Below are 25,507 nucleotides of genomic sequence, written 5' to 3' on the forward strand. Positions count from 1 at the left end.
TCACAATTTAAAAGAATGAGCAACAATAGTTTCCAGTGTTTAAAAAATATTGTAAAAAATAAGATTTGGAAGTGTTTCTAACAAATTGGATGATGTGGCTTCCTGAGACCCATGGTGAGAGACAGTGATGAGCTGGGGTGAGCTGAGCATTTTGGATGGGCTGGCGTAGCCTGCTTCTCACGGTGGCCGGTGTCCTCTTACCTTGGACATCTGCTTGGTTCCTGAAGGTATTTAATTTGTGGCCTTAGATTTAACATTTGAGCAGAGGAAGTAGAATTTCCTGGGGACTTAGTTATAAATGTCATTAGAGAAGTAGGAAGGACAGTTAAGAATGGTGTCAGTGGTAGGGAATGGCAGGGCCTAGAGAGTTCCAGAGTGACAAATGCCACTGTCCTGTACACCATGCAGACTGGCTCAGGGTTTGGCTGCTTGGAGATGCCATCAGCAAAATATGTGTGGAATGGCAGGGAAAGAGAGATTGAGTATAGAAAATAACTTCAGAGAGCTGTGTGGTGGAGCTAGGGGCATGGATTAGTTCATAAAGTGTTTGCTAATCAAGCAGGAGAACATGGGTTCAAACTCCGGAACACATGTATAAAAAAAAGTGGGTATGGTGGTGCACACTTTTAATCCTAACATTGGGGAGGTGGAGACAGCAGATTCTGGGGCTCACTAGCCAGCAGGCCTAGCTGAATTGTTGTGTTTAATAAGGCACCCTGTCACACTAAAATATCCCTGACTGCCTCATAGTAACACAGGTGTGTGTGTGTGTGTGTGTGTGTGTGTGTGTGTGTGTGTGTGTGTAATTTCAAAAGCACATTGTGGTGATTTTCTTTTCTTCTTCTTTTCTCTCACTGGACTTAATGGGCAAGGGCACTTTAAAATTTAACGTGGAACGGCAGTAGCTTATGGCCAAGATGTGTGAAAAGTGCCAGTTAACCCAAAATTTTTGTCACTTGATTCAGCAAAATTTTTTTTTTTATTTTTTCAAATTTAAATTAGAAACAAGCTTGCTTCACATGTCAATCCCAGCTCCCTCTTCCTCCCCTCCCTCCCAACAGGCCTCCCAGCCCCCCCTCCCAATCCCTACTCTGATCCCCAGGGAGGGTGAGGCCCTCCATGGGGGATCTCCAGAGTCTTGTCATTTTATCCAGGGCAGGGCCTAGGTCCTCCCCCTAGCGTCCAGTCAGCAAATGATTTTTAAGAAACTATTATGTGTCAGGTGAGGGTGTAGGCACTTGTGTTGTGTTGGGTACAGGTGATTAAGAATTCTAATGAACAAGATAAAGAAATAGAAAACATATGTTTCTAAGTGTATGTATGTATATTATACTTTTATATTACATTTTTAGTTATTTAGTGTGTGTGTGAGTGTGTATTTGTTTGACACATACCCACACATGTGTGTCATGGGTTGTGTCATGGAGATCAAAGAACAACTAGTGGGGAATTGGTTCTTTTTTTTTTTTTTCTACAATATGGGTTTCAGGGATCGAATTCAGGTTTTTAGGTTTGGTGGCAGGCACCTTTACCTATTGAGCCATCTAGCCAGCCTGATTTCTAAGTATATTTTGAGGAGTGACAAATGTTAATGTTTAAAAATAAATCAAGGAGGGAAATAAGAATTTGAGGAGATAGGGATGTTTTATTTTATTTTTATTTATTTATCTATTTTTTTAACTTAAATTTATTTTGTGTGTGTATATAGGTGTTTTGCCTGCGTGTGTGTGTGTGTGTGTGTGTGTGTGTTGTGTTTGTGTGTGTGTGTGTGTGTTTGTCTACCATGAATGTGTCTGGTGCCGAAGGATACCAGAACAGAGCATTGGATCCCCTGAAGCTGGATGGAATTACATATGTTTGCGAGCTGCCATGTGGGTGCTGGGAATTAAACCTGGGTCTTCTGGAAGAATAGTCTGGATTGCACCACCTGAGCCTGGAGCTTTCCGGGAAGAGACTAGCTAGTGCAAAGGCCCTGAGGCAGGCACACACCCCACTGGTGTGAGGAAGGATGGCCAGGAGGAGCCTGTGGTAAGAGTTTGAGGAGCTAAAGCAAGCAAAGAGAACAGCAGAGGGAACTTAAACTCTGAGATGGAAGCCAACGGATGCCGACACAAGAGCACTAAGATGTGACTTACTAATCAGAATCACAGTCCCTTTGTTTTTGTTTTTTTGTTTTTTTGTTTTTTGTGCCATGAGCCCTTGTGGCCATCAGAGAAGCAATGGACCATTTTCCAGAACAGTGTTTTAAAATGCAAAACAAAATGCAAAACTGAAAAGCCACAGGATATAAAGGAACTCCCAGCCTATTGAAATGCGTTTATCAAAATACTAACGCCGATTTATGATTGAACAATATATGTGCTTCTTTATGAAATCATTATAAAAGACTTAGGAGTAGGTATGTAATTACTGTGAGCTCAAAGTAATTATGAGCCTAAGTGGTATTTTGTGGAGCCTGCAGTGACTCCTATGGGGCTGGGGATTATCCGGAATGTCCACTGTTGCAGTTGCCGTATTGTTAATACTACCCCAAGCCTGTTTTAATGGAAGGAATTGCACGGTTTCGGTTGGTGTTAGTAAAAGGCAGGATATACCATGTCTAAAATTCTTCTGCAGTCCCCTGTGCTGCCTTTTGTGGCGAGAGGAGACTATGAAAGGAGGGATGAATTACTGAAGCTAGTTCATGTTTTTGTTCCTGCATGCGTTGTTTTGATGGCTGTCCTAGAATTCGATATTGGCTGTCTCAGATCCCAGGAATTCCTGTGGACTGAGGTGCTCAAGAGGCACTTTCTACTCTGGACATCCAAGAAACAGCCCTTATGCCTGGAGATTTTTTTTTTTTTTGCCATTTCTGACTTGATACTTATGGATAGAGGTTTCTGGAGGTGTGCACTATGGACTCCTTGTTTCAGAGAAGTCTGTATGGCTACAGGTAATGTAGTTCCCTCTCCCTGGGACACCCGTCATCCTAGCTCAGGAAGGGGTTGATCCCACAGGTGAAGTGCTTTGGACATTTTAAGAGGAAAAACTGTGTTCGGAGCTTATGGCTCCATCATAGTTGAACTCCATGCTTACCTGCTCTTCCTACCCATACGGCCTTTCCTCCTCCCTTATTTGGCATGCACTTCCTCTTCCATTTGGAGCTGTCTTCCATTCTGTGTCCTTTGATCATATCTGCTGTGCCCCTCAAGGTTTGGCACCAGTACTTTATCCTCCTCTAGCAGGGACTATCCCCTCCCCCCTAAACTGACAGGGACTATCCCCTCCCCCCTAAACTGACAGGGACTATCGTCTCCCCCTAAACTGACAGGGACTATCCCCTCCCCTCTAAACTGACAGGCACCTACCTACCTTCTACTCAGTTCCTTATTTGCTCCGTAATTTACTCCCATAAGTTCCCAGGGAAAGCTCTACATTGCCGTTTGCTCTCTGTCTTCCCAGGTAGCCCTTGGGACAAAGCAACTTTCAATGAATTAAAGCAGCTGGCAATGCTACTCAGGACACAGGGACACCCCAGCTGAAGATTCTACCACTGGCGAGTCTGTAAATTCCGCTCCTGCTAGAAATCCCCCTCCTGGCTGTGTCTCTTTCCTTTCCTGCTCAACTACCAACCCAAGCTGCTTGTGCCCTTTTATATTTCCATGTTGATGTAACTGTTTTCCAAGTATTTTTAAGACTTAACACACTTCAAGTAATTTACACGATATTGACAAACGCAGAGTCAAAAGCAAGAATCATGCCAAATCCTATCACCCAGGGGGGGAAAAATGCACACATCATTTTGGTCTATGTTATCAAAGATTTCTTTTTCACTCTATAATCAACTCAGCCATATTTTGCAAAGCAGGGCTCTGCCATACAGTGTGTCACAATTGTCTTACTTTTCTATTGTGTTAGTGGCCAGGAGAATGACTTTAGAGCGTTGCTTGAGTTCAAATCATGGGGACATGATGGAGTAGCTGTTGACTCTTGGACTGTGTGTAGCTCAGTTGGTAGAGTGATTTCCCAGCAAGCACAAGCCCTGGGTTCAATTCCCAGCATGTGATAAGTTGGGTGTGGTGGTGCATGTCTGTAACATTAGCACTCTAGTGCCCCCCCATTTTGTTTTAAGGTAGTTACTGACTAGGGAGAGTTAGTAATTTCCTTGTTCTCCAGTTTCCCCTTCTGTAAAAGGAATGCAAAACCCCCACTACTCATAGGCTGTGTGTCTTGGTGCCTATACACCTGTAATGCCAATATTTGGGAGGGAGGAATGATAGGGAATGTTCTGTATGCTGTGAATATATGTTTCTCTTATTGGTTGATGAATAAATGCTGATTGGCCAGTAGTCAGGCAGGAAGTATAGGCAGGGCTACCAGACTAGAAGAACGATGGGGAGAGAGAGGCAGAGAGGAACCGCCAGGGAGATGCTATGCAGCTACCAGGAAGACAGGATTCCGGGCAGTCTCCTGTAAGCCAAGACTACTTGGAGATACTTAGATCATAGAAATGGGTTAATAATTAAGAGAGAGCTAGCCGGTAAGAAGCCTAAGCTTTCAGCCAAACAGCTTATAATTAATATAAGCCTCTGTGTGTTTATTTTGGGCTAAACGGGACCAGGTGGGACAGACGCTCCATCTACCGAGGAACATTACAAGCTCAAGGACAGATTGCAATTCAGAATGGGCTGAAGACCAGCCAGAGTTAGATACTGAGATCCTGTCTTAGGAAACCAAGAAACTAAAACTCAAAACCAAGACAGGGACATGGGAGAGATTAAATGAGCCCAGAATGGAAGACCACAGAGCAGGGCCCACCCAATCCCAGAGGTTACTATGCAGAGGGTTCCACTCCGTGGCTATCTCCAGGCTGTAGGGGCTCCCCATTGATGGACATTTAGGTGGCTATTGGCATAAAGTGATAAATAATTAACGACACATTGGACATCTTCCTACATGCATCTTTAACACTCTTACGCTTTATTTCCTTAGGATACTGTTGGAAATGTGAATGGGGGGGGGCTTCTGGCTACAACACCCTCAGGAAAAGGCTCCCTAGAGTCAGTTTGCACACTGCTATCACCTCTGTGTTAAACTGTTCCCCTGCACCCTGCAAAGCAGCTGGCTTTTCCTTTCTCAATTCATCCGAGCTTCAGCACAGTGGGTTGTCATTCCTACCATGGAAAGGGAGAGAGATAAGGCTAGGATTAGGATGTATAAGATCTCAGGCCCCCAGTCGGGTCGTTTTACCTTGCTGCCTGCAGTGGGAGCCTTTTTCTTCAGCTACCCTGGGCAAGGGTGGGAGAGTTCCTTCCCGGGCACAGTGGAGTGGCAGTCACATGGACCACTCAGAGTGACTTGGGAACCCTGTTAACACTCAGGGGTGACTGACTGGGGTCAGTGGCTGTGTGATGCTGTTATCTAGGTGGGCACACCTCCGCAGGCAGCTTCTGGCCTGCTTGTCTCTGCTTTTGTGTCACAGGTTGTCTTGGGAGGTGACTCAGCTGTGTGCCTGCTGCTCTTCTGTCCCACAGGGGAGGTTGTCTGGAAACAGAACCCGAGGAGAGGAGGGCAGGGCGGTGTTAGGTTTCGAATGCTCCGGGCCTGAGGGATTGCTGGAGATGCTTTTGCATCCTCTCATTCCACATACTCATGAGAGAAACAGAACTCAGACTGATCTCTCAAGTACGATTTAGAGACTTCGCTTTAGGAAGCACTAGCCAGGCTACTCACTGAAAGTCAGAATGTCTATAAATTTATTTTTAATCCTTGAATATATTAGAAGCTGAGAAGCTTTCATTTTCCTTCTGGGGCCAATTGAAGTTTTTTAAAAAAATCATGTGAATTCAAGGGTTTTTCATATGAAGGTACTTGTTGGAATTTGATAATTTGGAGGAAGTGTGTAGTTGAGGGATATTGGTGGTAATCCACTGTCAGCATCGGCTGGAAGGTGTATTCTTCTGATGGCTTTGGATTATAGGATTTAAATATCAGTACAATTCTCCCAGCACAGTAAATCCAATTATGGAAGGCTGATTGTGATATTTTAATATTATTGGAGCAAAACACTGGATGAAAATTCTCATTAGTTAAGCAAGACGCAGGCAGGATAGGATTTCATCTTCCATTATTATTCCTATAATTTTATTACCCTCAGGTTTTATTAAGAATTGATATGTGATTGATGAGCAGTGGCAGGGCCACAAAACTGGCGTGCATTTGCAATTTTTCCCCTCCAAGATATTCATTGAGTTTCTGCAGGGGGAGAGCTTTGGCCAAGAGTGGGTGTGTTCAGCAGGAGCAGTTTTTATTGCAGAAAGCAGGATATATGCTTGGAGCCATATGAATATATGTGCATGGCGTATCATCCTAGGTAACACAAGACAGGCTGTCATAGAGGAAGACCTCTGTCCTTATACTCAAGCTCCATGAAGCATACTTTGAGAGTTAACAGGTTAGATTTGCTTTGTGCATGTGTATGTTTGTTATATGTGTATGTACCTTCTTCTGTATGTGTATATTCATGTACATGTATACATACACACGTTTGTCTTGTGTGGGTCCATGAACACTTGCATGAAGACATGATAGGGGTGGAAGTCAATGTTAGATGCTATTCTTAACCCTTCACCACCTTATTTTTTAAAAACATATTTTTTAAAACACCGTTTAACCAATTCTTTGGGAATTTCACATCATGCACCCAAATCCTGCTCATTTTCCCAGTCCCTCTGTATCTGCCCCTCGGCTGTGTAGCATCCCCCCCCCCCCCGAAAGAAAATAAAAAAAAATTAATGAAAAACAAAACAAAGCAAACAACAGAAAGCACGCCTTGCTCCTCCATCTTTCCCGCCTCTCCAGCACCCCTTCCCTGACTTAGTGGCATTGGGAGCTGCAGTTTGTTGTGCAGTACTCTCCTGTCTACTTAGCTTTACTTGCAAATGTCCATTGTATAATGTATTGTTGGTCAGGCTCAAGGCCTTTGCCTTCTGGTGCACCACCACCAATGCTGGGTCCTCACCCAAACTTCTCTCGAATATCCTGCTGTATCCCTGAGCTATGGAGATCCGGTGACTGTGGTTCCCCAGGGCTAGCCCTTTCATGTGCTCCCGCAAGTCACAGATGGGGTAAATGCTGAGGTGTGCAAACTCAGAGCCGGGATGGTCACCCGGACCGCACTCCCAACCTCTTCTGCATCCGCGCTGGCACAGCCAGCGCTCCCATTCCTGTGGGGAGGGGGTGAGAGCAGCTCTTCTGCTGCAGTGGCCACTGAGGGACAGGGCCAGCTTTCCCTGGGCCATTGAAGGGCAGTGCCAGCTCAGCACGGACCTATGATTTCAACACATGTGATTTCTGTCGTCCCCTGTAGTAATATGGGCCGTGGTGATCAACACAGACCCCAGGCATAGCAGGACCATAGGCACACACATGGCCCTTGGCTGCAGCTCAGGCCACAATATCACCAGGATCCTGGTGGCGGTGCTGGCCACCCAGATCAGTATGGTCCGGCAGCAGCATGACCCTAGGACACCAATATGGTCTCAGGTGTCTGACCAGATGTCTGGTATCCACATAGCCCCTTGGTGGTAACAGCAGCCGCAGGTATCCACATGGCCCTCGGTGGTAATGGGAGCCACAGACATCAACTCAGACCCTGGCTGGTGTCACTACATTATTTTTCTGAGATTGGGTCTCTCACTGAATCTGGAGCTCACCTGTTTGGCTAGGCTGGCTGGCCTATGACCTTCAGGAATCTGCGTGTCTCTGCCTCCCCATGGCTGGGATTCTAGGTATATGCCATTCATGACTAGCTTTTCTGTGTATGTTTGGGATCCGGACTTGACACCTCAAGCTTATGTGGCAGGTACTTTACCTACCAAGCCATCTTCCCAGCCCCTATTTTTGTTGACTGACATTGTGGCATGAAATAACTGCTTTTAAAGGAATAAGTATTGGAGGATAGTCCCTGGGTCCTGTCCTCTGGGAAGTGTCACTGCATGCCGAGTCACAAACAGGGGTCTGAACTTTACTTCATTTATAGAGTTTTGGTCTCAAGTGGAGATAAGTTTGCTTCCTAAGCAGAGCACTTGACAGGGCCTCGAGACCTTTAAAAGAATGTCTTATTGGGATTTATTTATTTATTTATTTATTTATTTATTTATTTATTTATGTGTGTACACGTGTACATGTACAAATGCATATGTCATGGTGTACTTGCCATGGTCAGAAGACAACTTGTGGGAACTGGTTCCCTCCTTCTTATATGGTTCTCAGGAATTGAACTCAGGTCATTGACCTTGATGACAAGTGCCTTTAGGTGCTTTTTTTGCCAGCTCTGGAGAGATTTCTGATTATCATAACCTTGGTATCATAACCTTGGTATCATAACCTTGGTATATAGTAGGTAGGGTCTATCCATATTGCTAAACATCCTACAATCTGGGGCACTCTCATAAGAAACAGTCACCCTGTCCTGTGGTAGCAGCAGTTCCAAGGTGGAGACATCTACTGTGGAAGTTTGTAAGATCAAGATATCTCCAGGGAAGTTGTTTGGACCAGGAGTAGGTACCATTTCCCAGGGTCTTCATCCCAGATCAAAGACAGCTGTGTAACTTCAGAAACTCATTTTCTGGTATCAAAAAACTGATCAAACTCTGCCGGCTAGTTTAATGTTAACTTGACATAAGTTAGAGGCATCTGAAAGGAGGAAAATTGACAATGCCTCAATAAAATCCAGCTATACAGCATTTTCTTAATTGGTGATTGAGGTGGGAGGGCCCAGCCCACTGTGGGTGGCGTCATCCCTAGGTTCTATCCCTAGGTGGTACTGGGTTCTATAAAAAAGCAGACTGAGCAAGCCATAATGAGCAAGCCAGTACACAACACCCCTCCAGGGCGTCTGCATCAGCTCCTGCCCTGTTTGAGTTCCTCTCCTGACTTCCTTCAGGGATAGATTATGATATAAGCCAGATAAACCCTTTCCTCCCCAAATTGCTCTCGGCCATGGTGTTTCATTGCAGGACCAGAAACCCTAACTGAGACACAGACTTACTTCAAAACTCACAGAAAAGTGTAAATAAGCCTCTTTCCACTTTACTGAGTTCTATGCATTTATAAACCACAAGGGTAGAGATTGTATTGGCTGCGTAGCTCATGTGTTACCCATTGGCAAGGTGCCCGGATCTCTATTCACCAGGAAGTGTCTCTTGGAGCCTGGAGTCAATGCAAGGGAGATTTTTGGGAGTATTTAAGAATAAAGAACCTCTGAGGGTTTGACCTTTGACTCTTGAACTGGCCTGGAGATGTTGGAGCAGAATGGGCTGACTGCCCAGGATAAGAGGATTTTATCTGTATATCCTGTGCTAGGATAGGTCTTGGCAGTCATTTTGTCCCTCCCAGTATCCTCCTCTGCCTCTGACCAGCTGTCTTTTGTTATCTATATTGATTTTTTTCTCTAATTTACTCTTTAATTTTGTTGGCTTGAAAGAGGGGAATTGGTTTGAACAAAATGTGTCAAGCATCATTGTATGACAGGGATAATTAATATGAAGATTGCTAGTGGGACACTGTACCCAGCTGGTGGCTTTCTTAATCTAGATGATACTCAAGAATGTGGTGTGACAGTGATGGGAACATATAGACTTGTGTGTTCCTACAGAGGACACAGGCCAGTACTGCAATGCCATAAGGAGTGTCTGCTTTCATTTACCAGCTCAATTTTGCAGTTTTAGAGGCGATCCCATATCTACGGTTAGGACCAGGGAAGCCGTAGCCATTTCTGTGTACTGTTTGCAATCCATTTTCTTTCCCCTGGCCTCGGTTCCAAGATTGAATGTCAGGTGTCTGGATGATGGAAGCATCTGCTGTGTTACTTACTCTTCGCCTTTCCCCCTCAATAATGGAGGTTGTCATTGTGTATGGCTTTTGAATGCTGTAGTGAACTCACCAGGAAATATAGCCAGGCTGGAGGAAATGGCAAAGATAATTCAGTTGTTGTGAAAAGAGGAATTCTGCAGAGAGAATCACGCCTTGGGGGAGCATGATGGATTTTTGCCAGGATTGGGATGAATCACAAGGTCAGAAAGCTGTTCAGTGCTAAACCACTGATGATCCCTTTGTTTGAACAGATCAACACTGACAACCTTGGTAGGCACATAGAGAAGCAAACATCAGGTGGCAGGGTTGTGAGACAGAATGGGGGAAACACTTTGGGTGTCCACACTTCCTTTCCCCTAAGTCTGATGCTTTGTCCCACTTCCCTCAACGATTCCACAACCTTCTCTGATGATAACTGGAGGAACTTTGATTTTTGAAGTAAGAGAGATAAACATTGGTCCTACAACTTCTTGGGAGTCGTACTGTGTGCAGATAACATCTTTGGGTATGGATGTCCCACCTCTAAATTGAGAATAATACTTGGCATATGCTGTGGTTGAAGGTTGAGGAGATGTTTGTAAAAGTCATACAAATGTACCTAGAATGGTGTGGGGGACTCAGAAAATGTTAGCTATCAGTTTTTGTTGGGTTCATTTAGAACACAAATGATCTTAGAGTGGTATGGATTGCTATGAAATCATAAATACTACTGACTGGTGTCATACTTGTTTTGGAAATCAAAGGGTGTGTGTGCGTGTGTGTGCATTTGCACACGTGTGCTTGCACTCACACATGATGGAGGCCAGAAGACCACTTTGGGTATCATCCAGAGAAATGCAGTTCACTTTCTTCGAGGCAAAGTCTCTTATTGGCTGAGAACATGTCATTAGGCTAGCCTGGCTGGCCATTGGTCCCAGGGATCTTCCCATCTTGGCCTGCGGGGCTTACAAAGGTGGGACACCACTTCCTGCATTTTTACATGGTGTCTGGGAATCAAACTCACGTCCTCATGTCTTTGATGAAAGCGGCTTTACCAACTCAGCCATCTCCCTAGTTCCCATCATTTGACAGTGATTTAGGTGGTAGAAAATCTAGTAGGACACATGAATTCTGAGTTTAGGAGGCCAGGAGGAAGTGACTGTTTGGATGTCATTTATTCATGATATACTGACTGATGGCTTCCCTTCTGTTTAGAGCATACACTTGGCTAACCTTCACCGTGTGTCCCTGCCTCAGCCCTGACCGTTATGTGCTGAGCCAAAGCAATGGATTTCTAGCCAAGAGCTCAAGTACTCTATTTTTTCCTTCAGCAATGAGTATAGTGATATGAAAGTTGTTTGGGGTTAATTATCTCCAAGTTAACTTTACTTTCTCTTAAAGGATGTTGCAGTTTGAAAGGTATCTGAGAGGAAAGATTGGGCACTGTAGCATTTCTGCCTTTCCCTTTAACTTCTGAAATCCTGCTCTTCATCCTTACGAAGAGATTTCTGTGCTTTCCTAGCAAGAGTTCCACCTGAGAAGTTCTGCTTGCATGGAGACATATTTCCCTTCTGGATCATTCTCATGACCATTGGCTAGAAGTGGAAATTCACCCCTGTGGCAGGTCAGGATGTGCTCTGTCCCTGCTGGGGCCAACTTGTAAGCTGTGTTCCTCCCTGACTGTGTCTGCATAGCCCCCAGGAATGTTTACTTGGTTTAGGAACTGTGGGATATTGGGGTGTTAGAGTAGCTGCTGTGTGCCATCAGAGACCCCAGGGCTTTAGAAGGTCTTCAACCACACTGAGTGTTTATTTAATGACCGATGTAGCCACAGGCCCTTCTTGCCTGTCTTCTGCTCAACATCAATAGCTTCTCCGTGACTACCCACCCCCTTTTGGATAGGGAGTTGATTGGAAAACATGGAAAAAGAAATCAAGGGTTAGATGCTTGGATGCCAGCATAGACCTAAGGGAATATGTCAACATGAGGCAAGACTTACTTGGGTGGGGATTTTTTTTTGTTTTTGTTTTTCGAGACAGGGTTTCTCTGTAGCTGTGGAGGCTGTCCTGGAACTCACTTTGTAGACCAGGCTGGCCTCGAACTCACAGAGATCCGCCTGCCTCTGCCTCCCGAGTGCTGGGATTAAAGGTGTGTGCCACCGACGCCCGGCTGGGATTTAAAAAAAATTTTTGTTCTCTCTCTCTCTCTCTCTCTCTCTCTCTCTCTCTCTCTCTCTCTCTCTCTCTCTCTCTCTCAGGGTTATCTTTTTGTTTGTTTTGACATAAACTTAACCCCCCCCCCCCAGTCCACGCAGGAACACACTCATGTTTATGGAGGATTCTGTGTTAGGACCTGAAACCATCTCTGTGACATACAGCAATGTACAAATAAGAGGAATTGAATTTGTCCAGCCCTTGAAATCTATTAATTTCAAATTGTAGTAGTGGGGTTAATTCTATTAGATCAGTAACCCCTATAAATTTGCCTCTGAAATGGATTAAAGTATATTCATTTAGAAGTTTGCAAGCACACTCTTAATGGATTGGCTAAGGGAATAACTCTTATAAGCAGCTATATGGGAAGCAAGTGACGCCCTAACTCCAGTGCCCAGTTTATCTTGGATGTTTCATGGCCCGTGACAGATGTGATGCTCCAGATGTTCCACTGTAGTCAAGTTCTAGGAGTCCCTAATTCTATCTGTGAGTTCAGGTGGAGCAATGGTTCCATCTTGGGCAAAGACCACTTCTGCCATGAAAGTCCCATGGGGCTTGAAGGTTTGTGTCTAATCAGTGAAACATGCCCGGAGCATGGAGTTGGCGATGGAACGTGTTGGTTTTGTTTTCAGCTTTGAGTGACAGCTTGTGTGGTACTTTCCTCTGCAGGTGCTCTTGACTTTACAGCATCTGATTTGGCTTGTGCAACCAGAGGATCACACTCATCTCTTCTTCGAGCCGCTAAATGCCTGTGCGCACTCCGTACTCCAGTAAGGGAAGAAGGGAGAAGCTTCTTGGATGACAATGAACGTTCCACTGTACAGGATGAGGGCAGAGTGTGCGACATCACCACCAAGAGGGTAAGAATTGTCTTTCTGTATTAGTTTCTCTGACAACCGTTGCTGTCAATGAGGAAGAGGAAAGTATTTTTATAGTATAGCAATAAAGAGGAAATCCACAGATCCGGGGAAGTTCTTCTCATTGTAAAATTTGATGGGCAGTTGAAACCAGCAGGGGTCTGGAAAGGTTAGATCAACTTGCGATCATACTACAGCCAGATTTAGAAAGTTCTGGAGATAGCCCAAGGTGCTTGCTTATCATGCATAAAGCCATGGGCTTGATCCCCAGCACAACGTAAAACGCAAACATGGTGGCACACACCTGTGCTCCCAGCGCTTGAGAGCAGAGTCAAGAAGATGAGCAGTTCAGTTATCCCTGAACACTCATGTGTTCAATGAGTAAGAAGTCAGACTGGCCTGTATGAGGCCCTGCCTTAGTGTCTTCAATCAGAAAAAAAAGCAAGTTAGCGTGTTATACATATTCCTTCCCCGTACTCTCTTTTCGTTTTTCAACATTTGTGGTTCAGACTTGAGGAAAGATCACTACTGCTCTTGCAGTGAGTATCCTTTTATGTCTGCCTTTCCATGGAAGTCACAGAAGTGGAATTGTCAGGAGACTGGCTCAGGTCACAGTGTGCCCAGAAGCACATTTCTTTGGAGTCATATAATGTCTAAAGCCTAGTAGGTCAGCTCCGATGTCCTACATACAAATCAGGATTTTGTTTCTTCATGAGCACTGATAAGTCTGTCCTTGAATCCCCCTAAGTACTGAGATGCTGTGGGGAGTCTCTGTGTTTCACCTTGGGGAATGTATTACAGTGCCCCAACTGTCCCTTTGTTAGCTTGACTTCACCTTTTGGCCATTGGAGCCGATGCATTTTGCCATGCCTGATCTAGATCTTTTTGCTATCGCTTTTTCGGAGAACAGCAATAGCTTTTGTTAATTCTTCCAAACAAAGATGAATGTCATTTACCAGACAAGGACAGGTCATTAACAAAAGAGACTCTCATGGTCTCCTTTCTACCCTCAAGAGGACAGATGAGTGCTACAGACTGTCTAGACATTCAGGGTTTGTGCAGAGTAAGAAGGATCAAGTGTAGAAGGTGTGACACTAATGTGTGACAAGTGCTGCTATAGAGAGGACACAAAGGGTTGTTGATGTTGAACAGAGCAAGAGAGTCCAGGAGGAGAGAACTGTGAGCTTGACCCAGTACATTCAAATTCTCCATAACTCTTTTCCCTGAGTGTCAGAACTCTGCTGTTACAGACAGCTGTATGAGCGTCCCTCCATGCAATATGACTCAGGTGGAGCAGTGATTCTCATATGCAGAATCGAGGCAATAATGAACAAGTGTACAAGTGGGTACGAGATACCATGAAGAAAAGAGAATAAGAAAGGCTAACTATTAGGGGATAAAGACTGACTACAGGTAATGGGTACAAGTTAATGGAAGAGTATTTTAAGCTAATTCTTTTCTAGTTCTGATTCCATTATGGAGTTTTGGTTTTTGGTGGTGGGTAAGAGCATAATATTATTGTCTTTCCTATCCATTTTAGAAATTAATACCAATATTTTAACCTGAAATACCACTAGAACACTCAAAAATTAACAGTCTTTTATGGTATCACACATCTAATTTTTATTTGATATTTATATATGTGTACAATGCAGATATAATGCATATGCAAATACATCTATAATGAAACAATATGCATATATACATTTGATTTGTTAGAAACAAGATCCATACAGCATCTATAGACTGATTCAGTTTTCTGTTTCTCTTAATGATCAATGTCATTTTTTCTGTGTGGGTTCTTATACTCTTAGTTTTACTACTAGCATCCTTTTTGATATCATTGAACATGTTCTTCTGAAATCTCTTCTTTTTTTTTTTTAGTTAGGAGTTAGATCTAGACCAGGCTCAATCAAATTTAGGTCTGTGGAATTGTTTATAGACATCCATCAGGAGATGTTTTGCTTTGTGTTTCTTTTGTTACATTGGTCATCGCCAAAGGGACAGATGATGTGACTCTGATCCATGTTAGGAAATTTCTCATTGATTTGTTATCTGGCAGTCATTGACAACCATGGTCCAGCTCTTTAAAAATATTTAAATAGAAATAAAATTACATGATGTTGCCCCTCCCTTTCCTCCTTCTCACCCCTCCTAACTACCCTCCCATGGTCTCCCTTCCACCCTCAAGTTGATAGTCTCTTTTTCCTTGATTATTATTACACACACACACACACACACACACGTATAAGCACAAATATCTATCTACCAACCTACCTACCTACCTACCTACCTACCTACCTACCTACCTATCCTGCTAAGTCCGTAAGTCTGGTTTTATTGTTGGTGTGTATATAGTTTCAAGACTGAACTTCACATTGTGGAGTTCATCCCTGGTAGAGGCTAATTCTCCTCTTCCCAGAAGTCATTACTTGCCTGTAGTTCTTTGTCTAGGGAAAGGATTCTGTACAATTCCCCCTGTCCATGTTAGCATGTCTATTGATACTGCCATTGTTCCACTCCTGTTTATGCAGCCATTTCCAGGAGAGACTGTTCCACAGCTGTCCACAGCTGCCCTCCTGCTATTCTGTCTCTTACAATCTTTTCACTCCATCTTCCACAATGTTACCCCAGCTATAGACACAGGAGTGTGATGTATTAGGACTGTGTTTCCCATGATGTGGATTTTTTAATTGTATCTATAAAATAGATAGTGGTTTTCTATAATGGTCTCCAGTTGCTGTAAAGAGAGGCTTCCTTGGTGAGTGATAGTAACCATATTTACCTTTGGGTGTAAGGATGAAGATAAGATTACTGGACCAACAGAATTCCTTACTACATTTAAAATTTTGTTCGGGTTTTTCATTATAAGCTACCAACCAGTAAGATTTTAGTGCTAACAATTCTTCATTCACTAAGTGAAACTTATTAAAAATAGTTTTACTGAGATATGTTTCATATGCTACAAAATTTACTCTTTAAAAATGTATAATTCTGTTTTTACTATATTCGTAAGGTTGTATGGCTGTCTTATTCCAGAATATTTTTATCACTCCTAAAAGAAATCTATACCCGTTAGCAATCCCAGTTCTCTTCCCTTTTTCCAGCTCTAAGTGACCACCAATGCATTTCCTGTATATTATATGTGCTTATTTGTTGGGATATTTCATATATGATGATGAAATGTAGTATGACATTTCTATGGACAATGGACTATATACATGGCAGTATGTTAAAATGTCCTGGCGGATTTACATGTATAAACCAGCTTTGCATTCTTGAGGTAAGTCTGAATAGTCAAAGTATAGAATTCTTTTTATATGTTGTGCTCACTAATTTTATACTAACTTGACATAAGCTAGAATCATCAGAAAGACTCCCAGTTGAAAAAATGCCTCCATAAATACCGGGCTGTCCAAAAGCCTGTAGGGCATTAATGATTGACATGGGAGGGCCCAGACCATTGTGTTGGGGGTGCTATCCTGGGCTGGTTTTCCTGGGTTCTATAAGAAAGCAGGCTGAGCAAGCCACGAGGAGCAAGCCAGTAAGCAGCGCCCCTCCATGGCCTTTGCTTCAGCTCCTGCCTCCAGGTTCCTGCCCTCATAGGACTTTTGACATGAACTGTTATAAGACCTGTGAGTGAAATTAACCCTTCCCTCTGCAAAGTTGCTTTTGGTCATGGAGTTTCATCACAGCAACAGAAACCCTAACTAGGATTTATTAACGGACCTGGTTTGCTACTGATTTGTTGATTATGCTTGCATCTGTATCCACAGGGACAATGGTCTTGAGTTTCCTTCTTATGCCTGTTTATTGTCTTGGCATGAAGGGAATACTGGCTTTATATAGTTGGGGAGGGCACCTTCTTCTTTGTGGTCTTGGAAACGTTTGTTCAAGGATCCATGCTAAGAAGTGATGGAACTCAACAGTGGGGCTTTTCTATGCACAGAGTTTTTAGGATGCAAATTAAGTATCCTGCAAGCTCATTAAGATTTTACTTCTCATCTTGAGTTATTTTCTGTAAGTTATATATTTCCAGCAATTTACCTACTTTATCTAGGTTATAGGTTATCTAATGTGCAGCTATAAATTTGTTCACAGAATGTTCTTACAGTTCTTCCCACTTCTGTGAGGCCAGTATTGACATACCCTCTTCCACTGCTGATTTTGCTAATTGGTGTTTTCTTACATTCTTTCATGGTTAATGTGTCTAGAGATGGATCAGTTTTATTGATTTTTTTAAATGCCTAGTTTTTGGCCTTCTGAATTTTCTGTATTACTGTTCTTATTTTCTGTTTCATTCATTTCAAGTGTAACTATCATTTTCTTATTGAGCTAAATTTGGCCTTAGCTTTCCTCATTTTCTATGGTTTTAAGGTCAAGAGTTCTTAATTTCAGATCTTAATTTCTTTAAATATGGGTATATAAGTCTATATTTTTTCTAGTCACTGTTTTATAGCACTCTGTAAGTTTGTTGAGATTTTGTTTTTGTTTATTGCATTAAATTTTTTTCCCTTTGACTCTTGGCCCCTGAGGAGTATTGTTTAGTTTCCACTTTGAAACATTATTCCAGCTTTTCTTTTGTTATTGATGTATAATTTTATTCCATTGTAGTTGGTGTACTTTACTATTTAAATCTCTTTTTTTTTGTTTTTTTTGTTTTTTTTTTTCGAGACAGGGTTTCTCTGTATTGTTTTGGAGGCTGTCCTAGAACTCGCTCTGTAGACCAGGCTGGCCTCGAACTCACAGAGATCCGCCTGCCTCTGCCTCCCGAGTGCTGGGATTAAAGGCGTACGCCACCAACGCCCGGCCTTAAATCTCTTTTTTTCCTGTAATTTGAATCTTGAATGTCTCCAAAGGGCCGTGTATGTGTTAGATAGAGGCTGGATCCTTGGTTGTGGAGCTATTGTGAGGTGATGTAGTTGTTAGCAGAAAGTTAGTTCATTGGCGATGAATTATATTATATTAACACTGCCCCCCCCCCCATTTTTACTGGTTTGGCTTCCTGGTTGCCTTGAGGTTGACCCATGTAATCCTGCAATGCTGTTCTGTCTGTCTGTCCATCTCTCCATAGGCCCAAGACACCAGGGCCAAAGGATAATCTACTAAAATATTTGAAATGGTGAGCCAGGAAACCTGTTCTCTCTTTAAGTTGATTACTTCCAAGTAATTTGTCAAAGCAGATTCGAGATGGCTAGGGTCCTTTAGAATCTATCCAGGCTGTTCCGATGACTTAGCTGCTTTTGTTTATACTAGAGAGTGTTCTTCTGCATTCATCAGAGAGAGAGCTCTTGCTGGCTGGAGTGCTCTGTCTCTGTCAGATCTTGTTTGTTTATCATGATGTTTGAATCTTCTTTATTTCCCTGTGGATATTTCTATGATTGTTCCATATGTTATCCAAGGTGGGATATAGAAATGCCAGTGATTTCTCCTTCTAGTTCTGCCATTATTTCTACATAATGTATTTCTTTTGGCTCCATTGCTAATATGTGTATGGTGCTTCTGCCTCCTTTTGATGGTTTGACATTTTTATTACTAGAAATGTTCTTTGACTCTGGTAATAATTTTTATCTCAAATTTTATTTTTTGTGACATTCAGTATAGTCACAACAACTCCTTTTCAGTTATTTTCAACTTTTAAAATCTCAACTTGTTTTTAAGTGTAAATAATTACTTTCTATTATGCCATTTGATTATTTCCACTGCTGTGTTTTCAAATTATTGGGATACTTTTATAAAGAAAGATTTTCCTCATTAACTCTTGTATTATTTTCCTAAAGTATAATTCACACAGGAAAGTAGGATAAAGTGCTAGATTTTTCTCTTTACTTTCATAGAATAATGAGTTGGTACTTGGGCAGTCTCCAAAAGAGACAAGTCAAGCACTGCGTTCCTTTTTAAAAATTATTTTTGTGGGGGCTGAGGAGATTATCAATAGAGGGCATGCTATACAAGTAGTAGGAGCCAAGTTCAATCCCTAGAACCTGTTTTAAAAGGTCAGACTTGGTGGTGTGTGTTTGTAATCTCAGTGTTGGGCATGTAAAGAGACAGATCCTTGGGGCTCTGGCCAGCCAGCCTTGCTGAGTCTGGAAGTTCTAGGCACAAGTGACAGAGCTTGTCTCAAAAGACAAGGTGGGTGGTGTTTAGCAGTGACAGTAAGGTCATCTGGCTTTCATACTCTTGGGCACACATGCAGCTGTGTACACACAGAACATGTACACATGGACCGGCAGGGAAATTGTTGCTATGAACTTAAGACTTTCATCATATTTGATATGTTAGGATCTGTTGCAGATTTTTGCTTTTCCCCCATGAGACACGTGCTTCTTCTCTTCAGCAGGTGGAAGTCTCCTTAGTTTTCTTTGAATCGTTCTGACTCTGCCTTATCTTTGACAACCTCCCTTGTGTTCTGGTATAGAAGGAAATTCCAGGCTCCTCTTGTGTATTTCTGTTCCCAGATTGGAAATTGACTGTCCAGCCAAGAGACCCTTACTGTTTTATGGGAGAAATTGTATTTACTTGTTTCATTCTCACTGAATTAGGATACTTCCTAGTGTTTCTAGATTGGCTCTCTAAAATATACAGAGGCAGATATGTATAGGTGTCCTTGGGATCAGCACCCGTGCAGAAGTGAGGAAAGGAGGCTTCAGTAAATGGAGGCGTTGAACTTGGATGGGATTTAAGCATAGACCTCACTTGGCTGTCGCAGAGCTCCGGAGCTAGGTGGACCACCTTTATATAATAAGAAGTTGGGTTATGACAAGCCTCTTATAGACAAGCCATTGGCTATGTTTCTGATCTTGGGAAGCATCTCTCTTTTGGCTGAGGGTGATTCCCTAGTGGTGACTGACTTAGCTGAGAATTCTCAGCTGTTAGCACTCCTAGAGAGGTGAGAATAAATACCTCACTTTTAGGGAGAGACATGAGCCGCTGGCCATGTAGCATCCACGTAGTCATCTGTTTCAGTCTCTTTTATTCGTTTTGTTTTTGTTGTTTGTTTGTTCATTGTATTGTTTTGTTTGGCAGACAGAGCTAGGGCATATGACTCTCCATGTGCAAAAATAAATTGTGTGTTTATGCTGTCAAATTCAGGATCAGAGAGCTTTTATTTAATTTCTTTGATTCTTACATTCATGTTTATTTTTATTTTGTACCTAACATCTTGGAGTGCTTAAGGACATTAACGTAACACTTCCTGTGCTTCATCCTACGTGTATGTAAATGTTTAAACATAAGTATGCAGGGCTGGAGAGATAGTTATGTGGTTGAGAGCACTGGCTATTCTTCCAGAGGACCTGTGTTCAATTCCTAACACCCACAAAACTCCAGTTCCAAGAACCTTCTGGTTTCTCACAGTGCAGGGCGTGCACTTGGTATGTAGACACATATGCAAGCAAACACCTGTATACATAAAATAATAATAAATATTTTTAAAAAGAATAAGTACATAACCGTGATTGCTAAAATGTTTTAATATTGTTATTTATTTTTGTGCTAGTCTCCATACCAGTTGGATGCTTAGTCAGTTCATTGAAGTAGTTCATCCGTGTGAGGCTAAGTTACCAACTTGATATACAGTAATGCTAAATTTTTAAAGAAATATCTGTTTCATTTTAATCTAATTTGCCTCATAATTAGGTAAACATTAACATAGTTCCTGAGTTCCCTTTCTGACATTGTGTGTGTGTATATCTAATTACATACATGTGTGTGATATGCTGTGTGTATGTGTGTGTGTGTATCATTGTATATGATGTGATGTGTGCACGTTGCACATGCGTGCATCCATGCATGTGTGTGGCATCTAGAAGTAGACCATAATTTATATTTATTTTCAGTCATTCCTCCTCTGATGGACATTTGGACTGTTTCCACTTACACACTGTGCTTTGCTTATCTAACTTTGGGAAGAGTTCTAGAAGAGAAAATACTAGGTCAGAGGGTAAAAGCCTATGCCAGTCCATCAAACATTGCCAAGTTCTCCTCCCCAGGGGCTCCCCTTCATTTTACATTCCCAGCACAAAGTGAAGAGGCCTGCTTCACCACAGACTAGCCAGCACTACATGTAGACATTCTGATGTTGCTCCAATTTGGTGCATTAGAAGTAATGTGTCAATGTGGTTTTCACATGCACTCCTGAGGAAGGTTGAACATTTTTTTCCTGACTTTGGTACCATTTGTGGTTTTCTTCTATGAACTGTCTGTTCCCATCTCTTGTCCATTTCCCACATTGTCATAGTTCATTTTCTTCTTAAAAATAAACCCTCTTCATATATTAAGCGCACTAAATCTCTTCTGTGTGATATATGTGAGTCTTTTCTGTAACTCATTTTTATGTTGCTGTGAAAATTACTTTCACATAACCAAAATTTTTGAATCAGAAAAAGTTACATATTTATGGTTCATAAATTAGTTGGTCCATATTTGTATTTAGTGGATGTATGTATGATTCACTATATATCTACATGCTGTATAATGACAGACACCCTTTGGTTTCTAGATCCCTATAGATACCCAAATCCTCAGGTGCTCAACAATGGTGTAGTATTTGCGTAGAGCCCATGCATGCTCTTCTGCGTGCTTAGAATAGTTTTTAGGTAATGGGTGGCATTTCATATACTGCAAGTTCTGTGTCAATAGTTGTTATGCCCTGTCATTCAGAAAACAACGACAACAGAAAACTGCTTACATATTCAGTACACACATTTTTTTATTTTCTGGGTCTATGCTTATTTTTCCAATTATATATCAAAATTCAAACTTTCCTAATTATAAGATAGTATTACTGTTAAATGATAAAATTTACTTTCTGGGAAAGGCCTTTAATCTTAGTACTCAGGAGGCAGAGGAAGATGGATCTCTATGAGTTCAAGGCCCACTTGGTCTACACAGTGAGTTCAGGCCAGTGAAGACTACATAGGGAGACCTTGTCTCAAAAACGAAACCAAAATGCCATCTGATCCCTCCCTCCCTCTCTCCTCTCATCTCCCCTTCCTTCCTCTCTCTCCTCCCCTTCCTTCCCCTCCCTTCCTTCCTTCTTCCCCCCTCCCTCCCTCCTTCCTCCTTTCCTTTCTGCATTCCTTTCTTCTTTTGCATATATTTATATGTGGGTGTAGATGCTTATGCATGTATATTCATATGTGTGGTACATGTATGTAGGTGATGTGCACTTGTGTGTGCTTGGAGCGAAGTGTCTTCCTCTATGGAGTTTCACCTTTATATATTGAGTTAGGATCTCATGCTGAACCCTGAGGTCACTGTTTCACACAGTGTGGCTAGCCAGCTTGCCCTGGGGAAGCCTCTATGTCTGCTTCCCATGCAGTTGGGTGTTACAGATAGGTTGCTGTGCTCACCTGGCTTTTGCATGGGTCCTGGGAGCTGAACTTGAGTACTCATGCAGTTGAGGCAGGTGCTTTACCTGTTGAACTGCCTCCTTAGTCTTGAAATCTTGAGGACATTGTCCTGGTTAAGAAAATAGATGTTACTGATGGGGTTTAAAATACAAATCCTACACGATTAAACATATTTCTTGGCATTTTACTGTGCCAATATAAAAGAAAATGGAAATGTGTTCAAGTCGATATATTTGAATTGATTTTTGTATTTAAATAATTTATATTGATTTTAAAGTTAAATAATCTTGCATTGTGTGCATCATTGCAATACATGCATTTTTTTTCTGAATTAAAAAAAGGCTTACTTGTTTAGTGTGTGTAGAAACAAACATACCATCATTTGTGGATGGAGGTCAGAAGACAACTCTGTGGGAGTGGATTCTCTCTATCATGTGGGTCCCATGGATGAAATCACACTGTCACCACTGATTTGTATTTGATAGAATCCTCCTGTTTGGAGCTTCATGGACATGGAGAGCCAAGTGTGTGTGACTGCCTGTGTATATAAACCCGAGCTATACCACGTAGTACAGAGGTAACCTTTGACTCACTAAATTTTTCCTGAAAGGAGCAAACAAATGGATTTTTAATAAATGCTAAGCCAAATGCAGCCTCCTTGGAAGTGATGATATACAGTAGCAGCCATGTGATCTTGAGTGTGTGAGCTGGAATGCTGAAGCCTCTGCCTCTGTTCCTCGACTCAGATTCTTTGTTTCCATATCTGTCAATTCCCGGAATGAGAAAAAAATACATAAGAGTATGCTGCAATTGGAAAAAAGGTAGAAAGTTTTGTAAAGGTAGAAACTTCATCTTACTTGCTCCAAGTGGGCTGCTGGGGGTCTGACTGCAGTCAAGGAATCCAGGCCTGACTGTGTACATCCGAACTGGCCTTTGGAGCAGCAGTGTTGGATCTGATCCTGCAATGTTCTCTTCTCTTTTTTGAAAGCCCCCTAAAGTGATCTTTGGTTTTATGACATGTGTTGCTTTTATGATGAGACTCCGTGGAGCACATGGATGGACTTCCAGATGACCTTTCCTTCCCCAGTGTAGACGAAAGAAAATGCAGGGAGGACAAAGCAGAGGGGCACGGTTGGAATATGGGCATCATGGGTGGTCTTGCTCTTTAGATAGGTCACCAGGGAGAGACTGGGGAGGTGGATTACAGGCTCTTATTATGGGATCCTTATATGCCTGCGATGTCATGAAACATTATGCCACTGTGGGATTCCAGGACAGCCAAGATGAAAAACAATCCATCAGAAGTTGGCTTCCATTAAAGTCTTAGTGTCATTGTAGAAAAACTAGCTCCTATGAACATTTTCCAACTCTATGTGCCATTAGCTTGTGCTGTCCATCAGAGACATGATGTTACATAAATATTTGGATCAAGGCAACAGTTCTGACTTAGGCCTTTCAAAGAAGATGCCTAATTAAAAACAGAAAGCAGAGGGAGGCAAATTGAATTTTTGGAAGAGGTCAGCAAATCTATTGAAGATACATTAGCCATGCTCTGGTCTTTGGCTTCATGAAGCATTGGTGTCCTGGAGGCAAAAACTGAGTAGTTTTTGTGATTGTAGACCTTGTTCTGGAATGGATGTCAGAGGCTCTGTTTTAAGGGTGTGACATGACCTGTGGTATATGTCTCTATTTCAGACCAGGAATCTTTTGCTGGTAGCTTTTGCTGGCCATAAGAGGAATTCCTTCCTGACTTTTTATCCTTTCATGGTGTTACTGTTCACAAATTCAGGAGACTAGAGAGTATTTCTCCTTTACCCTGTCTATGTATTTCTCTCTTCTCTTGAACCAAGTGCCACATCCCGTCAGTTTTGCTTTGTAAACTCCTGAACTTGACGATTCCTCTTTATAAGTGCCCCCAACACATCCATTTCTAGTCCCTGCCTCATCCTGGTGCTGTGTACCCCTTTCTCCCGTTCGCTGTCTTTCCCTTGAGAGGTCTTCCAATTTTCCCTCAGTGGAACTGATATTTTAGTTTTGGGTTTCAAGTTTTAAAGAAAACTGTTTTTACTTACAGTTCTGGCGGCCAAGGCATCCAAGAGCATGATAAGGGCTTTGTACAGTGTCGTGAGCTGAAGCTCTGAAGACAGAGTCTGAGTGGGCGTAAGTCATGGTCACACATGCACTTGGAAAGGCCCTTTTGCTTGTAAGCCATGTCCATCCTGCAGTCTGCTGACTGCTTGTAGCTCACGGCAGCTATGCATGGGTCTAGTACCAACACTGAGGCAGGTTCTCTTTTTCCCTTGAAACTCAGTTACATGGGTCTGGAGTAGGAACTTTGTAGATGACAGTGTGGTGTTGAAATGGGAGCTCAGTTGATTATAGTCTTGTCTACAGAATAAAATCCAGTTTCTTCAGAATGGTGTACTGGTCTATTCACAGTCTTCCTGCTGCCCACCTCTGGCACCTCTGCTGAGAGCTCCCTTTCCCATTCTGTTTAGTCAGCTGTGCTGCTCTTGTTGAGGACCTGGGTTCACAGCGCTCACCTGTGGTGGCTCAAACTGCCTGATGTCCCAGCTCCAGGGCATCCATGCCTTCTTCTGGCCTCCAAGGGCTCCTGTCCACGTGTAGCACATGTACATATTCATATAATTAGAAACAGGTGTTTACATCCCCAGCCCTCCGTATTTTCTCTCTGAGGAATGGATCTGATATACCCTGGTTAGAATTAGAACTTTGAGCCCAACCAGTGTGGACCCTGGATGGCGTGGAATTCTCGATGATGCTGCTGTCAGTGTGTAAGAGACTGTGAGAAGAGACTGTTCATGCCAGGAAACAGAGCATGTTTAACTTGAAAAGGTCTTCCCCAGCCAGTTTCTTTCCATGTGGATAGTCCTGAAACCCCATCCTGGGAAGTGTAATGATATCTGTAAGATATATGGTGCTTAATTACGGGGAGATAATTATATCCTCCTGAGTGTCAGTGTCCAAACATAAATAATGGGCTCTCCTAAAAGAGCGCATTGCTGGAACATAAAGTGAAACCCACAGTCACTGTAAGAGCTCATCTCTGTCTCCCACGGATGAAATGTGGAGAAGAGGAGAGCACTTTTTCTCTGGGTGGATGAGTTTGGGATGGACAGATGTAGGCTACAAGCCCTACAGCAGCTGACTTGTTGAGCCTCATGGTTGAGACTGTAGACGTGTTTATATTGTGTAAGTAAGTAATCAGAATTGCATTGCTTCTTAGTCT

The 25,507-nt window shown here is 42.5% G+C and overlaps 1 protein-coding gene across 4 annotated transcripts in view; it reads left to right on the forward strand.

Moving 5' to 3' along the window:
• Kcns3 (potassium voltage-gated channel modifier subfamily S member 3) overlaps window positions 1-25,507 on the forward strand; it is a 44,740-nt gene that overhangs the window by 16,864 nt on the left and 2,369 nt on the right. For 3 of the 4 annotated variants that reach the window (XM_013119825.3, XM_005079058.4, XM_013119826.3), the window contains exon 2: window positions 12,717-12,907. The gene's annotated coding sequence lies outside the window, so the exon portion shown is untranslated. Of the gene's footprint in view, window positions 1-12,716; window positions 12,908-16,011; window positions 16,188-25,507 lie in introns of all 4 variants that reach the window. The other variant, XM_040730907.1, reaches the window with a different exon arrangement.

The sequence above is a fragment of the Mesocricetus auratus genome, unplaced genomic scaffold (genome assembly GCF_017639785.1).
Source record: "Mesocricetus auratus isolate SY011 unplaced genomic scaffold, BCM_Maur_2.0 Super-Scaffold_100024, whole genome shotgun sequence".
NCBI classification, from domain to species: domain Eukaryota; kingdom Metazoa; phylum Chordata; class Mammalia; order Rodentia; family Cricetidae; genus Mesocricetus; species Mesocricetus auratus.